At 35.8% G+C, this 18217-nt stretch overlaps 1 protein-coding gene across 3 annotated transcripts in view; it reads left to right on the top strand.

The window, feature by feature from the left end:
- LOC139969834 (paired box protein Pax-6-like) overlaps positions 1–18217 on the top strand; it is a 145705-nt gene continuing 127488 nt past the window's right edge. For 2 of the 3 annotated variants that reach the window (XM_071975141.1, XM_071975139.1), the window contains exon 1: positions 1–168. The gene's annotated coding sequence lies outside the window, so the exon portion shown is untranslated. Of the gene's footprint in view, positions 169–17985; positions 18138–18217 lie in introns of those variants that run through there. The other variant, XM_071975140.1, reaches the window with a different exon arrangement.

Below are 18217 nucleotides of genomic sequence, written 5' to 3'. Positions count from 1 at the left end.
GCACTAGAAGGAGAATAAATTGCCGTCTTTATAGTTTCGTTCTGAGTTTTAAAAAAAGGGAAAATACACAGTGTAGATTTATTTCTGTATTTTTTGGAAATTTCGGATCACGGATTCTACATTACTTGAAGTTTCAGGTTTTGCCGAATATTTCGTTTAACCGGCAAGGTAAGGTGTAATTCATTTTTACATCAAAAATTCGAATTATTTACTATTTATAACATGGCTTTATCAAATGGTGCCATTAGAATTCGGAATTGTTGTTATTACTGTATTTTGAGTCACCGTTGTTTTAAATTAGTTTGATGACGAAGTTACGTTCGGATTTAATTCTTCGATGTGTAATGCCGTAGGTAACTTAACAGTTATCGAATGGTGGAAGAGTTCACATTATAACATGCCTAAATAATATAAGCTATGTTTGCATATATTTGACTCGTTGACCGTTCATCGTAGACAGTTTTTATAGGTTGAAAAGTGGAATTAACAACTGCGGCAAACTAATCCCATTTTTTTTTCTGACGATGAAACCCAAGCCTGTATAATCATCAGTAAATACATTTTCAACGCTGCTTTTTCGAAGGCATAAAGTCATCTAAAAATAGAGGCGATTGTCCCAAGTTTGACAACACATACTCCTATGGACAAAACTTTAACATCAAAGCCAAGAAATATAGAACCCTATTTGCTAAAAATCTATAAAAGAAGTCTTCCACTTTGTTTCTCCTATTGTACTTTAATTAAGAAATGTTAGTGATTTGATTCAGAACCATATACCATAGGCTATACAAGTATTACATACTAAAATGTACCTGTAGAATTTAAGAATTTCAAGCCCGCCCTCTTTCAAGGCGAGTGACTTGTTGACCAAGTTGTAAATAGCACTGCAATCACCCATTATCGACTGTTAGAATAATCCATTAAAGATTATTAGCATCTTTCATTATCGATTATTTAAATCATCCATAATCACCAGTTATCGAATATTAGAAATCACCCATTATCGATTAAAAGCATCTTCCATGATCGATTATTAAAATCATCAACCATAATCACCAGTTATCGATTATTAGAAATCACCCATTATCGATTAAAAGCATCTTCCATAATCGACTATTTTAATCATCCATAATCACCAGTTATCGAATATTAGAAATCACCCATTATCGATTAAAAGCATCTTCCATGATCGATTATTAAAATCATCAACCATAATCACCAGTTATCGATTATTAGAAATCACCCATTATCGATTAAAAGCATCTTCCATAATCGACTATTTTAATCATCCATAATCACCAGTTATCGAATATTAGAAATCACCCATTATCGATTAAAAGCATCTTCCATGATCGATTATTAAAATCATCAACCATAATCACCAGTTATCGATTATTAGAAATCACCCATTATCGATTAAAAGCATCTTCCATAATCGACTATTTTAATCATCCATAATCACCAGTTATCGAATATTAGAAATCACCCATTATCGATTAAAAGCATCTTCCATGATCGATTATTAAAATCATCAACCATAATCACCAGTTATCGATTATTAGAAATCACCCATTATCGATTAAAAGCATCTTCCATAATCGACTATTTTAATCATCCATAATCACCAGTTATCGAATATTAGAAATCACCCATTATCGATTATAAGCATCTTCCATTATCGACTATAAGAATCATCCATAATCACCAGTTATCGACTATTAGAAATCACCTATATTATCGATTATAAGCATCTTCCATTATCGATTATTAGAATCTTCCAAAATCGATTATTAGCATCTTCCATTTTCGATAACAAGAATCATCCATTTTCGACGATAAGAGTCATCCGTTTTCGATGATTAGAATCACTAGTTATCGATTATTACAAATCACCCGTTATCGACTGTTAGAATTATCAGTTATCGAATATCACCATCATCATTCGTTATCGATTATCACCATCATCCGTTATCGATTATCACCATCATTGGTTACCGATTATTCGAATCATCCGTTATCGATTATCAAATATCACCCGTTATCGATAATTAAATATCACCCGTTATCGATTATTTGAATCATCCTTTATCGATTATTAGAAGCATCCTTTATCGATTATTACAACTATCCGATATTGATTAATATACACAACATGCCGACACTAATGAAATGTAGGTTACTTTTGGGGTTAACATACATTTGGATATAAATAACATGAACAAAGTTTACTTAGAGAATATATCCGTTGAAGATAATGGTACTAATATCAGTACGCATACCTATATAAATATGTAGTAACACATGTAAGGTAAATCATATGCTTAATAACTTGACCTACATCTTAGTACATACGGTGAAGCACTCATAAAGTTATTAAAACGGGTCGGGGTCACGAAACCTAACTGGTTTTGGTAAATCATTGCCATGGTAACATAACGGAATGCATAGTAAATCTGTGTCAATATTTATACCCTTATCAGAAAGTGTATTCTTGAATGAAAATGTTGTATATAACTAATGACGCAGGTTTTAATTTGGTTTCGTTATACTCATTAACTATAAGAACACATGTATATCCTTAATTATAGCTGAACATCTGCATAATGAATCGCGAAAAAAATCGCCAGATTCGGGACAACCCTGGACAAGTTACAATAGACGCATACCGCACTACTTAAAGCAAATAAACTTGTATACGAGTGATTGTGCCCACAACGTGATATATATATATATATATATATATATATATATATATATATATATATATATATATATATATATATATATATATATAAATATTTATATCGTTGTGCGCACAAGCAGTCTTAATAGGCCTATTGTAGTCATGTGACTATTGGCATATTTGTTTTTTTGTTACTCTAACATATCTCGTGAAGACAGTCAATTTCTTTTGTAGGGGAATTTCATTCAAAAGCGGAATTTTTATTTTTTTAGAATGGCATCTTTACCCATTCATTTACCATATAAAAGATTTTCCCCGAATTTCGTCTACCCTGTTCTATCTTTCTAAGACCCAAACAGAATACAAACCAGAATCGGAAACAAAGCAAATGGGCAATCATGTTTGTTTCTTCCTTTCAGGAAGACTTAGTCTTTTCTTTTTCATGGTTTTCCTTAATCCTTCGTTTAATCCTTGATTTTGGGAAGAAGAGCAGCCATCATATAAAAGATTTAATCCAATTATCCGCCTGGAAGGAGTCTAAATCGCAGTTCGGATGTGATTGCTTTTCCGATCATTTGGGAAAATTTGATATGTGGGTGTGGAAGGCATTGAATGAAGAAAAAAGTCTCAGTATACATAATCGAAGAAGTAGTAGTTGTTTGTTCAGATGGTTGGCCACAACAATGAACAAGATGTCATGGGTATTGAGTTTTAGGATGAACCTACGATTTAGAAAAGAGAGAGAGAAATATATTAAAAGATAAAAGAACAAGAAAAAGTCGAGTCCTTAGGTAAACGCAAATAACATCTTGTCGATAATCCTGACACAAGGTTATTCTTTTGAAAATAAATAATGACTAAAATCAGATGTAACTATCAATAAGATTATGGCTGGTACATTTATCAAACGAGAAAGACAAATCAATTAAAAAAACCGTTAGTGATGAAACAAAATAAATAATAATACATAAAATATAAAGTTGAATAATTAATGAAACATGGCGGAGTAGCCATATCCTATGTACAAGATTAAAATAATTTTGGGAAGATTAAATGAATTTACCCTACAAAGTTCCTCTCCCGTACCTGTCTTCTTCCATCACCGCCCCACCCCCCTCCTTCTTCCTTCCGTTAAGAGTATCTGTGAAATCGTTATTCTTCTTGTTATCAAATTAAAGACAATGTGTAAAAGTAAGTTGGCCTGACGTTTCGATCCTAGCAGGATCTTCTTCAAAGACTAAAAAAAACTTGAAACCTTTTAGCCTTTGAAGAAGATCCTGCTAGGATCGAAACGTCAAGCCAACTTACTTTTACACATTCTCTTACACGGACTCTCTAGTGGATAAGCAGTTTGCTCACAGTTTTATTTTATGTTTATTTTCAAATTAAAGACAAATAGCAAATTGATATTTGAACATTGCGTCACGGCCTTACGTGTGGCTGCGAAATGGATATAACGTTTTTTTTTTGAGAAGCCCAAACATATATGAATTCAAATAGCTGTTCCTTAATATTTATCCACTTTATCAATTCAATAAAATAGTTTTACATGATTTTAAGCGATGACGTTAGGCAACAGTTTTATTCTTAATATGTCATTGTACGAGAAAAAAAAAATTATTAATAAAAAAATTGAGCGCTAGAAATGTTTCTACAGCTATTTCCGTTTTCAATATATTCAACTTAAAATATGTTATACGTATATGGTATGCTCCTTTAAAGGTTGATACTGTTGAAATATTTACTGTATTCACAGTAGCACATCGATACCTAGAATAGATTTGAAACCTTTGAAATTATTTTCTCTTCTTTTATTTGGCGGGGGGGGGGGGTGGCAATTAACCACACTTTCAGTAGTAAAACAGCTTTAACGTTTGTCCTTATTTTAATTGGAAATTACGGTAGTACTCCTTAGTCTTCTTCTGTAGGTAATGCACAATCTAGTACCATAGTAACAAGAGCAGTACACAAGCAAAATCCGTTCAGAGCCCCAGGTGTGTGCCCGACCTAACAGCTATAGAGTATTATTTATTTTTTAAGCCGATCTATTCATAAAAGGTGACGAAAAGTACAAATTTTTGGCTTCTGTTTTTGTCGGTGAAGTCTGTGACAAGCCTAAACTCGAGTTGTTTGCAAAAGTCTGTGAATAGAGAATTATACTTTATTATTGCCCCAATCGCTATATAGTAATGTTCTTACGTTCCAATCCCTTGTCTGGAATGTTTGTGTACCGGTTCGGCTAGAGGTCTAACTTCAAAGCCTCCAGCGTTCAGTTCTTGTAATTTGTTACAAAATATTTCCAGTTTTATTTCGACAAATAACCTGTTTTCTTTCCCCCCTTTTTCTTTCAATGGATAAGAAAAGTTGTCAAAGTACCGCCTTAAAGAAAATAAACGGGGAAGCTAAGAATTAGTCGGCGTTACATGGAAGTGATTGTGAGAGTACAGGCCTTACGTAGACAATAATAAGAATGCGGTTAGATCTCTTATTTTATCTATCTTCTTTTCCCTTTTTGAAGGGGGGGGGGGTTGGGGGAGGTACTCGGATATTATTTACATATTATGGATTTAGTCTATGGCACAGAAGATGGTCCTTTGTTTGCACGGAGAGCTGGGAGCAGAGGGCTACCCGGCTCAGGGGTCAAACTTGCGTTGCTGGGGTCTTGAACCGCGTATTTGAAGCCTCGATTTTTAATGTAGCGTTTCATTTCTGAACTCAATTATCTCGTTTATAGCGTACAAGTTAGTGGTTTCCTATTGAACAAAAAATATTTTTCATGACACCATCAACATATCAATCTGACCGAAGCCATTTACCATACAGGGGGGAAGGGGTCATGAGGTCGTTGAAGCCGACTACAATGTCGAGGGGTTAGAGAAAAAACAAATACATTTTAGAGGTAAATTTTAGCATGAGGGATTTTTCATTTAAGGCTAAGATTTGGTGTACCTACAAAGTTGCTCAAATAAGCACTTCTTAATTTGGGTTGGAAAGTGTGGGGAGAGGATGTCCATCCAACTACCCAGCCCCCCCCCCCACCCCCTGGATTCGTGCCTGATATTCACACATATATCATTGAGCATATACCTGTATAGATTAGAGGTTGGGTGTACCGGTATTACCAACATATGCAGAAGTTTAAACAATTACATCAAGTTCAAAGCTTTGAATATTTCAGCTAGTTTATTGATATTAATTTAAAGAGATGAACCGGTCATATATTACTTTGACCATGCCTCTAAGCGACATAAGCGTTCCAAACGGGAGTGTATTGTATATAAGCTAGTTGGGAATAAACCATGTGCTTACTTATGTTATATCCATATATTGCACTTCCAAATGTCATGAAAATTGATTAAGTTTATTCTTTAGAAAACAAAATAAATAAAGAAAACAAAATGTCTGAGTATTGGTTTCAATTCACTTGAAAGATCGGAAGTTCAAAAGAAACTTCTGGCCGCTGTTTTCAAGCAGGCGATATAACTCTTTTCATTTCTTGTAATCAAAATGACCGCAAGTCCGTTCAATGCATTGTCCCTGGCGATCCATCCAGATGGCTGAAAATGTATTATTGTGAACTTGACAATTGTCGATGAAATTACAAAAGGCTGCGGCACGCTGGTGGGCTTTTCAATTATTGAGCACACCGTGTGTCCCATTCGGTCCGGCTTGACCACTAGTGTGTTGTCTGGTGTTTGTGTGTGTGTCATATAATATATCTGCTTGGAAAACCAATACACACACTCACACAATGAGGAAAATTATGTATGATCCTGACTGAGTACATGGACCTACTTACTAGCTTAACCTCTTTAAAACCGTCACAGTTTCGTCCAACTTCTCTTACAAGAATGCCAGAGAATGCATCTAGAAAGAATGGCATGTTATTGTACAATTAGTTATGTCAAATTGTATAGCAATTCATATTCCAGTATATTGTTGTATGTACTCAACCTCGCACCCTAATGGTGGTTTGTACTCGTACTTGTGGCCTAGCATTGTTGCATGTACTCGTGCTCGCACCCTAATGGTTTGTACTCGTACTTGTACCCCTTGCACCCTAATGGTGGTTTGCACCCGTATCTATACCCTATATGCGCTGTTAAATCTACTCAACCTCGCACCCCTCCCCCGTGAAAACGAGTGTGCCCCTTCCGCACGTGCCACCATAATCAAGTTACATGGATGAACATTGTGCCCTTCCTTATATTTACTGATGTATTCTCGAAATTAAGAATCCTAGCTACGGGCAATGTATGCAACCAGAGTATAACATATTCAAGGAAACGCGTAGAATTCCATTAAGTCTGTTTTCGATCCTAAATATGCTAGTTAAATCAAATAATGGTCACTTCTGTTCAAACTCCACCAGACTATGTCAATAGATTATGACATATTCAACGAAATGCGTAGATTTCCATCAATTCTGTGTTTGCTCTTAAATATGCTAGATAAATGAAACAATGGTCACTTCTGTTCAAACTCACAGTAGCACTTTTCTTCACCGATACCACCAGTTTATACAACAAATGCAACACAAAGCCTATACTGCGTTAATGTACATAGCATATTCTCCCCCAAATATGCTATGTAAATCCGGAAGGCTATGCTCCTTCCACAATCAAAGCATTTTCCTAGATACTGGTTTCTTTAATCTGACACTTTTCACTATCAAGAAATATCTTGAATTTTGTTTTGAAATTTAGTTGTAATTGAAGCATGTTAAATATTAATAAATGGGACCAATACTGATGACATCTATGTCGTAATTTTCAAAACAAAAAGAGAAAGAAAAAATGGGTTTAAAATGAACCTATAATCTATAAGGGTTGGTAACATGTCAAACGGTAAACGTCAAACGTCTTCCTTTGTTTTACCCCTCCACCCACCCCACCCCCCTACACGCACTGTCTGTTGCCGTGAGTCGCGACTGTATATTATACTCATGAATAACAAAGTCATATCATTTTGAAGCAAACCATATCTAATATAATTTTGTGTTTACATCCAAAAAAGCAAGAGAAAATGGGTCGTATTAAGGTTTAAAATGAACCTATAATCTAACGGTTGGTAACATGTCAAACGTCTTCCTTTGTTGTACCCCCTCCGCCCCCCTCCCACCCTCCCCTCCCCTCCCTATCCCCTATCACAAATGTTCTGTTTGTTGCCGTGAGTCGTGCCTGTACATTACACTCATGAAGAACACAATTCATATTATTTGTAAGCAAAATATATGTTAGATTATTTTGTGTTTACATCCAATTATGATAGCTCATAATACCGAGTTAGTAGCGGTTTCATCCCAAATTCAGAAAATTGTGTGTCCCACAAATTTAGTAGGATGTTTTTAAGTATCTCACGCCTGACGTTTATTATTTTTGCTGGACTAAGTGACGTATCAAATTTCCATATAAAATATTTAAGTTCTCCTCGGTAGCGTTCATTATTGTATTGCAGCAATATGATCCCAAAACTAATCCACTTTATAAAACAAACTAAACTGTACTTCGTCTGTGACGTCATGGTCATAAACAAACTAAAAAAAATTATATCGAAAAAAGGAATGTAAAAACATTCGTGGTGATTGGTTCTAGAACTTGTCCAGGCCTTTGTCCTTGAGCCATGACAAAAATCAACGCACTTTTTAGACATTTTCATCAGAAAATTGCTGATAAATTATATTTCCTGAGAAAGTACTTTGTTTTCCTGATAATTTTATGATACGAGTTACATCTGTTTGTCCAATAAGATCAAGAAAAAAATTGGTTGTGAAAACATTTGCCGTCTCATTTTCAGTAACTATAACTTTTTTTTAGTTTCCCAGGAAGTTATAGCCCACGCGTCTTGGCCTCAAGGTAAAAAGGTGGGAAAAGGTACGCGATGAAGGGGTCAAAATGGCAAAGTTGTTCGATTTTTGGCCATGTAAAGGAAATAAGCTCGCAGGAAACAATTTCATACGATTCCTCACAGCCGGTTTGCAAAGATACGATACAGTTTTTTGTTTAATTGACAAAATAACTTTGATCTCTTTGGGGTATTTTTTTTTATTTAAACATAAGAGAAAGTGAGAGCTAGATATGAAAGAAATATTGAAAATAATCTAAGAAAAAAAATGGTTAATTGTTTTCTGCGGAGAATCCAAATCGATTTTTCAAAAATGACCAGACTAAACTATGTTCAGGTAGGATAAAGTCTTCTTAGAATGTTAGGGGTTGGGGGAGAGGTGAAACCTTTTTGTCGAAGACACACCACTCTGGGGTCCTTAGGCGCATTATGCTCAAAGGATTGACTTTTTATACAAAAATAATTTTAATATTTTGTGGAAAAGAGTGCTAGCAGTCCAGGTTGTATTTCTATACTACTTTTTTTTAATGGATTAACATTAAGACATGTCCAAACTGAGCCCGGGAGACGGCGTCGCCATTACCTAAGCCTTAAAGGAGCTTTCCAGATATTTAACACCATTTAAAGATGAATATTTTGAAAGTGGGAATAGCCAAAAGAAACATAACAAGTACTCAAATATTCTTTTAACTTCGACAATAACAGATCAATACTATAATTCTACCTCACGTCATCCTTTAAGTGTATTTGATGTCGAAATAATTTGATTTCAAATGCAGAATGCCGAGTTGAATTCAGTCTAAGCATAAGTTTCGTAAAACAAAAATATATACAAACATGCCTTAGTTCATTTTGTATGTGCGTGTGTGGAAATTAATGGTTAGATTACTCCAAAACAACACCGAAATGATTTTTTCCGGGTCTAAATACCACCTAGCAACGGACATGCGCAGATACGTGTCTCATATTCTCGGTTTAAAAGAGCGCAAATATAATCTACATCGTGAAAACTGATGGCATTAATTTGTCTTTGACATCTAAGAAGGGAGTAAAATCTTAGCACCCTGTACCCTGTATGGATAAGATCGTTTTAAAGTTAAAACTGTATTTGAGATATGTTCATTTGAAATGTAAACATTTGTATTAACGAATTTGAACTTTCATATCGTAACATATTTGACCTCTGCAGCGTTCATTTCAAAGCCATATAAGTAGTTGACAACGACAGGTGTCATTATTATACCAATATATGGTGTAATGCTGAAATTCGAATTTTTCAAATTCGTTCAAATTATCAAAATTCTCTCTAATCGCTATAAATGTAACTGAAAAGCGTACTGATATAGATAATGTAAAATAAAGTTTCACATATTTGAAGCAATGTACGAAAAAAAAGTTCATATGATATTATTAACATATATCACATACATTTTAAGGAAAAGTCGCCCAGGAAAGAACTTGGGCACGAAAACCAAACTACCAAACGACTGATCCGCTCTCAACCCCAGTTCCCTTGCATCGGGACTGTGACTGTATGATCATCGTTGGGTGTGCATCACCATTCCCCTCGAAAGGGTACAGATACTACACATGATCTTAGCCAAAAGGCCGAGAATCTAGAGGGGGTTTACTCCTTTGACCACGTGACACATGCATCCTTTATCGAACACTCTTATATCAAGCTTAATATCACCCTCCCAAGGGGGCGATGGGAAAAACATACCGGAAACTCTAAATTGTTTTAGGATTCTCTTAAAGTCAAGTCTATGTCAAGTTAAATAACTGAAGACTTGTTAATGTTTGTTTAAAGATTTTGGCGTCAAACTGTCTTGTCTAAGTAGGTAAATCGAATTACTGTTAACCGGAAGTTATAACTAGTGTGAGTCAACCGTATTACTTCAGTTACAGACGGTCTGTTAACCTCATTATAAGGTAACCTGCACTTGACTTGTCAAAACGTCTATGCGTGGAGATGCCTGTTATTATATTTATGATACTAACAAAAAAAAAAGGGTAAAAATATTAAATAAAGAAAAAAAATTATGTTTAAGCACTTCATGTTGACATTTAAAACAATTCTTCTGCTTGATATACGACACATTACGGTCTATTTAGTGCTATACTAAGAAATGAAGCAATTCTCACCATTAAAACAAGGAACGTATAAGAAAGATTCAATTTGCTGATTTAATCATTTTCTTGGCGTCATAATTTAATTTAAAGAGAGTGAGAATTTGGTGGTTATCGTAAAAGTTCTGCACCCCCCCCCCAAATAAAAAAAAGTTGCACCGGCGGAGAAGAATTTAATCTCAGAAACATTTGAAACCTGTACAACTTGATTTGAAACCGTTTATTTTTTGGACAGTAGGGTAAAACGTTGAAAACTGTCATGTTGATCCCCATTTGGGAATAAAATTTAAAACAATTTTGAAACCTGATTTAAGGGTGCAACTTTTGGATGAAGTTAGTTAGTGGAATAAAACGAGACCATTACACAGGGGAAGGGTAAGGGGAAGATTTAATCTGCTAGTACTTTGAAAGTCAAAGGCGTGATGTGTCTGCGACACAACCTCTATAGCTTCCCTGTTCCACCAACTCTCACGCCCCTTCCCCTTCCCCCTCCCCTTCCCCTCCCCTTCCCCTCCCCGGACACTACATCTCCTTGACCTGTTCGAAGTATTGATGAGCGGAATATTCCTTGGAGTTAGTATTCCTGCGGCGGGCGAATTCCGAATTGGGGTTTACCTCTGTTCTATCAATAGGCAATTGTCACCTGGTCCTCCATTTGAACCCTTCTTTTTTTCTCAAGTTTATTTTGAAAATGAGAATACTATTTTCTTTCTTTCCCGGGCCGCATTTATAGTTCCTAGGGCCCCTTTTCAACAGTAGACTCATGGACTGTACCCCATGACCCCCCCCCCCGTATAGTATCTAAGGGGGGGGGATGTAACGTTACTGTTATCAAATATACTACGGTTTCTACGTGTAATCAATATGTTGTATCAGGGAGTTGTTATATGGAACAACTCCCTGGTTGTATATGGTACTCGATAAACTAACAGTTCTATAAACGCTAAGCGCATGTGTATGACGTCACGCTTTCCCGTGGGTGAAACGGACCTTTAGTAAGAGTACAGCAGGGTGAGTAAACGTACAAGGAGAATCCCCTTTAGCATGAGTACGCGAGTACCAGTACAAGGCTAGGCTAAGCGAGAGTATACGTGTACTTCAAATTAAAAGAGTTTATATTCCATGATTCTGTCAGGATAATGCTTCCGTGTTTATACTAGATTTGGAGTACAAGAGCGAGTTCAATAAGGTTAAGTACCAGCACAGAGTACTGACTACTATGCTTAAAGACGACTACAATTATACGGCCACACTTCCGGGTGGATTTGGCATGGTTTAAGGCTTAGGATTTCGCAATAGAACAAAGTATGTCTCTTCATCTTTTAATTACTATTCACTTTCTCACTTATTCTCAAGTTAGATCCATACCTTTCCTAATTTGGTTATATTACGTAATTATATGATAAGTGTAGCGTTATACAGAACTATAGACTTTATGATCACAGTGGTATAGCAGTGTACCAGAGGTAGATATCACGCATAAAGGTATGTGTAGTGGTCAAATTTATCATTAGCTTTGTCTCCGGCCAGTTAGAATCAAAACAGGTAAACGACAAATCTCAATGATTTTGCATTTTGCATTGTCTCAGTGTATAGATAAGCAAGACCACCCCCTAGAAGACATGTTTGTTTGTTTATGATAAGAGACACATGGTCAAGACAAGTTTGCTCGAGGCGTTACACAATATCATATCGACATATGCTGTCCTGTTCATTAAAGTAGTATACCGCAATTGAATAATAACAGAAAAAAAAAACAATTATATTTCAGAAGCAATAACACAATGGCAGACCTGAGAGAAGGACTCATTAGTGGGGGTGGGGAGGGGGGTGGGGTGACAGCTTCATCCCCGGGGTAAATTAGTGGCCTCCGGAAAATATGAAATGACGTAATCTCACTTTTGATGATATACGGAAGAAAGGAAGACATGAAAAGGAGGGAGTGTTGACATAGGGCCTAAATGTACTCGGGCCCGATCTAACTTCCGACGACTCCCTCCTGCCCCCCTCCCCCCCTCTCTTTAACCCTCCCCACATTGCAATATCCTTACTGTCAGACGATTAATCTTGTTTCAACTCTGTAATGACAATCCTCTATAGCACTAGAAATGTAGCATGACGTCATCATGATGACGTCATTCTCCACGAAGTCTGCCATCATTTATACATTTTTTTTTTTTTTTTTTTTTTAATTTTGGGAATAGCATTATCCGTTGGGTTAAGACCTTTTATTTTTTTATTTTTTTTTTCCAAATTTGATTTCAACATTCTTTCGTTGCATAAATTATAATTTCAACATTCTTTCGTTGCATAAATTATAAAGGAACATAACATGAAAATAATTTATAAGATTGATGAAGTGAATGATTACGAAAATAAGAGATTTCATTTCTTAAATGCATTATGTAAAGTATTATAGGAAATGGGCGCATGAAATTTAGACGTTTGTAAATATTCTTCTACTTGAAGCATAAATTTAAATCGAAATAAAAATTCGTTTAAATTAGGGAGTTCTTCTTCAACTTTCTTCTTGAAAAAACCTTTTATACATTTAAGGAAGTCTACTTGATTTTAAGGCTGATAAAAGAGAACAAATAGTAACGACGTACCTTTTTTTGTTTTTAAAATTTATACTTTATTTGTATAACCCTAGCTTAATATGCTAAAAAATAAGGTTAAATAATGGTCACTCCTTATTGAAAGTCAGCATTTACACCCTGTCCCCATCAACGCATGTTTCTCACAAAGACATAAATTCTCTAAATTAATCGGAAAGCTCCTCGTCAATTTCTGTCAATAACGAGGGCTTTCTTCCAAACCTCCCACAAAGCACTTTTGGAAACTGTTAGCAAGTTTAAACATGTTTTACCTCCATGGTTTAAACAAGCCAATATTGTTTTTGCAGTTACTGATTCATCATTTAAACTTTGTATTCCATACGTATATATTTATCAAGGGAACTCCCTGCTTTATCATACGGAAGACAGTGTTTCCTTTATTTTTTGCATAAACTATCGGTTCCTATTTATACCTAGAGTCACTATTTTTAAAGCAGGAGTATCGACCCCCTCCCCCAACACCCCCCTTAAAGGAGAAATACTTAGCCATTATTAATGATGAAAGATTGACGCAAAATGTGTACGGTACTTGATTAAAACTCCCTATTTAAAACTCCAGTTGTCTTGGTTATGTCATTAAAGATTTCTGACGTAATGAAAACGGTCTAAGGTTACACCCTCCCCCCCCAAAAAATACAGCTACACTGATGTTATCCTCTCCCCTCCTCCTCCTCCCCTCGCCCCTCCCCCTCTTCCACCTCCCCTTCCTCCCCGCCCCCCCACCCCTCCACCTCCGAAACTCGACAGCCTATATTCCGTTTATTGGTTTAAACTTTGCATCTTTTAACATTTCGGGTCACTTGGTTTCATAGACTTATTCGGAGCTGTTATTGATAAGTTGTATGAGTCCTTTGGGCGCATTATGACCCTGATTTGAGAAACCATCAAGAAGGATTACCAGCCACTTGGTTACAATTTCCCATTTAATGTACGTCTTTTAATCTTTGTCACGTAGGATTGTGAATAGATAAGTTCATACTAAGAAGAATTACCTTAAAAAAAACCCAGTAAAATGGAACATGAGTATTAGGATGTCCATAACATTACAGGAGAACAGAATCCCGATGATGTTTTATGTGGTAGAGATAACTATGAATAACAACTTGACGAAATAACTAAGAGATGAGAGTTATAAAAGCTTAAATGATTCTTCACTCACAAGGATGTTAGTACAGAGCAACACAACATACTTTCTTTCTTTGTAATTACTCTTGATTGATATTGTACCGTTCTATTTAAGAAACAAAAGAAGAACATTGACATATTTTACTTTGAAAAGTTCCCACAGATCATTCATTTCCTTGTTTATATTAGATTAAAAAAAAAACACATGAAACACGAAAACATGTTTTTTTTTAGGATTTTAACGTACGGTTATGGATGATAAGTTAATTAGGATATTCCGGGACAATATTCCATAAAAAAGGGAAATTAAAAGGGTTGTAATGTACCTTTTAAACCAATCTCACGCAGTTACACATGCGAGACGAGCAAACTTGTTATATTAGTACGCTTTGTGCAATAGAAAAACACGATAAGCAGAAATTCTTCAACAAAGCGGAATTTCTATTTATAAAAGAACTTTATATAGGTCATACTATGGGCAGTCAACTATAGGCATCAAGAAAATAATTTAAAAAAAAAAGATTTTTTTAATCGTGAGGTGACGGAGAAGTCAGTTTGAGTTTTGCATAATACTACATGTGAGAAATCGTTATTACTTGTAAATATGTAACTGTGAGTTACTGGAGTTACTGTGAGTTACTGGACGTAACGCTGTACGTTCACTTGGTACTTTGCTTTCGTATATTCGTTGTATTTTATTTACGTCAGATTGTTATTAAGACGAAACTCCCCTAAACAGTAAAAGAAAAATCATTCGCCGTTTTGGAAGATATCCTAATTTTAATCGTCTTACCGGTGCTGTGGCTGAGCTGATAAAGGCGGTGGCATTTAAAGCATTGAGGTTTAGCAATCGGGATGTTCCGGGTTCGATACCCGGCCGGACCATAGTAAGGTGGGTTTTTTATCCAAGAGCAATCTACGGTTTTTCCATCTGAAATGACTTTCTAAATTGAAAAGCTTCCAAAGTTGAGATAAAAATGTTGATTTGGAAGCCACCCGACGTGTAAGTTGTAATCCATAAGCCCTTGCGGGTATCTCCCACATTTGTGGTCGCCTAAGCGTCGTAAAATAACTGCTGATTATTATGATGATATGGGGCAGCCATTTTGTAAATATGTGATGTCACAGTGCCACTACGGTATCTGATACCTTTTTACTTTCTCCTTGTTGGTCTGTCCTTATTTTAAGGTAGAATGTTGCCAGTTTCGACACTGAAACCGATGTTATTATTACCTCATGTAAAATGAGCTTCAATAGTTTAGACTCTGAATTTGAAAATCGCGGGCACCTGATGTATCGCAGAAACATTGAAGTTAGTTAAAACATGTACCTCCATGGTTATTAGAAACAACAAGAACATTGAAGCGCACGTGGTTCGATGATGTCATATTTAAATTGGCTCAAGTCTCCAGCCTTGTGCGTGAATGAACAATTGAACTTGTGACTTATCTCAAACAAGGAATTAGATTTTTAGTAGCTGGAAAAAATGGGGGAAATTATTTCATGACATGTGTGAAACTATATGGAGCGCGAACCATTGGTGCAGGTTGCGAGATTTTTTCTAGCCATCGAAACTGAATTTATCTACAATTTTCTTAGGTTGACTACAGAGATCGATTAAGTTGCGTTGACACCATTGAGCCAGACCATCAGTCCATATTTTGAGCTAGCCTTTAATGAACTCCGAACATCGATTCGGGGTCTGATGGGTCGTGTCTCAATCCTGGCTTGTATAGCACTAACAGTGTGCAGACCGCTGACATAACATAGACGTTAGTTAAAGTTGATGGCTATAGCTTTGATGTCGCCTTTAAATTTGTTGAAAATTTATTCAAATCTCTTCTTTTGAAATTTTAAATCTTTTGCGGAAGTCATTTGGTCCATTTGATTACGCAATTTTCAGGATTTTTTTTTATCGTAACTTGCATCAACGGAGCGGAGCGTTAAGAAGGAAGAGGCTCATTCAAGATATGTTGTTATGTCTTCTGGTTTTTTTCTTTTTCTTCTTCTTGTATCTTTCGTTTAATTCTTAAATCAATCCCACTCTACAATTTAATGACCTCGCATGACTTCCCAGACTCTTATAAAACTCCCAAAATGAGCTATGTGTTGTTACATTCTTTCTTTCTTAAGTGGGTAACCCTCCAATGACCTCGCAACCAATTCCCTCTTTTCCTTTTAATCAAAAGCTCCACAACCCACCTTTCTTTACAAATAGTTTTTCTCGTAGGGGATTTTGTCATGCATGGCCTTCTATAGAGATAAAGTACCCCAACTTAAAAATGTACTCATGATTTTACGGTTTGTTCCTATCCTATCCTTGTATCATGGTTTTGTTATTCCTGGGTTTTTTTTCTTCATCTTGTTTCGTTCGGTCTTTTCTTATTCTTCTTGTGATTGATAGGTGTCTTCCAATTGCCAACCTTGGTATATTTTGAGCGCTTTTTTTTAGCAGAGAATAAAAGCCGTTAAAGCAGCCTGGATTGGGGTTGATTTATTCGCGAATTTAGCTATAGTTACAAGTGTCAAGCGAATGTAATATGAATTATGGTGAATGGCCCCAGACCTCATTGTTGCAAAGGGGCCCCCTACATGGACAACTGTCGCTGTATCTATGACCAATACACGAGTAATTCAACCTCGCATAATAAATGTAATTCTTATTTCATTATATCGATTATAAAATTAATCTTAGACTGGACTCTTCGTTTCAGACATGTTTTTACTTCTTTTTTAAGGAAAATAGAGAGGGAAAAGAGATGGGAATAGAGGGGGGAATTAGTTTAAATTGAGACTGTAAAAGTTCAAACATTCAAGTTGTAGGCTGTGCGCATAGCAATACGTAGATAATTCAACTCTAATAATAGCATCCGTGAAATTTCAGTTTAATCCTATATATATATATCAACGAATCACGGGTATCGTTTTCTTTGATTCCTCCGACGAACTTATCCACGTTAACATGTAAGTATACACGTTGAAAACTCTTTTCCTACAATTCCCTACTGACTTTCCGCCGACCATAATCTTACAAATCACGCATGCGCCGTTAAATCTATTAGCCCACAAAAAAAAATACTTCCTTGGTACTCTATACACTCTTAGAAAGGCAAGACGTAACCAATTGCTTGTCTGTGCTTAACCAATAAGCCAAACAAATACACAATCATATTAGCTTAGCATAGTGTCAGCCCAAAGAACTTTATTTCTTCTTAGTGAGTTGATCGAATTTTTGCCTCTTTCACTAACCTCGCAAAGTCACCGTGAATGTGTATAATCCCCTAGGTCCGTCAATATGGTTTCCTTTTACTTCACATGGGCTTTTAACCTTTGACAATACCTTCAAAGTAACGGTTACCCCGTTACAAAGGAACCAGGGCTACAATGGGACGAGAAAGGGATGGGTCTATAGTATAGACCCTCTCTCTACCCCTCAGTAGAATAGTGCATTAGCCCTTTTTTCTTTTGTGTTAGCCTGTCAGGACATCAAAAGGATTTCTTTTGGGCTTAGAAAAACAACTGTCGACTATCTTAAATAAATGTTGTGAATCGCTCCTCCTCCTTTCCCGGGTAAGAGGTTTATTGCTGCCGTCACGGGATATTCAACTATTAACATATACAGCAACAGGTCTGTACAAGACGCGGATATCAATGGTAACATGGTCTAAGCGAATGACCCTTTGATCATAACGCCATCTATTATTTGGATCTTAGGAAAAACTTATCATTCTATTTACGTAAGTTTTTTTTTTATTATTTGTTTTTTGAAACGTTTATTTTCTACTTTAATTCTAAAAAAGTTAAAATGTCATTTAAT

This window comes from Apostichopus japonicus, chromosome 7 (genome assembly GCF_037975245.1).
Source record: "Apostichopus japonicus isolate 1M-3 chromosome 7, ASM3797524v1, whole genome shotgun sequence".
In the NCBI taxonomy this organism is placed as follows: domain Eukaryota; kingdom Metazoa; phylum Echinodermata; class Holothuroidea; order Aspidochirotida; family Stichopodidae; genus Apostichopus; species Apostichopus japonicus.
The sequence above is the reverse complement of the archived record's forward strand: the minus strand, read 5'-3'. Positions and strand labels throughout refer to the sequence as shown.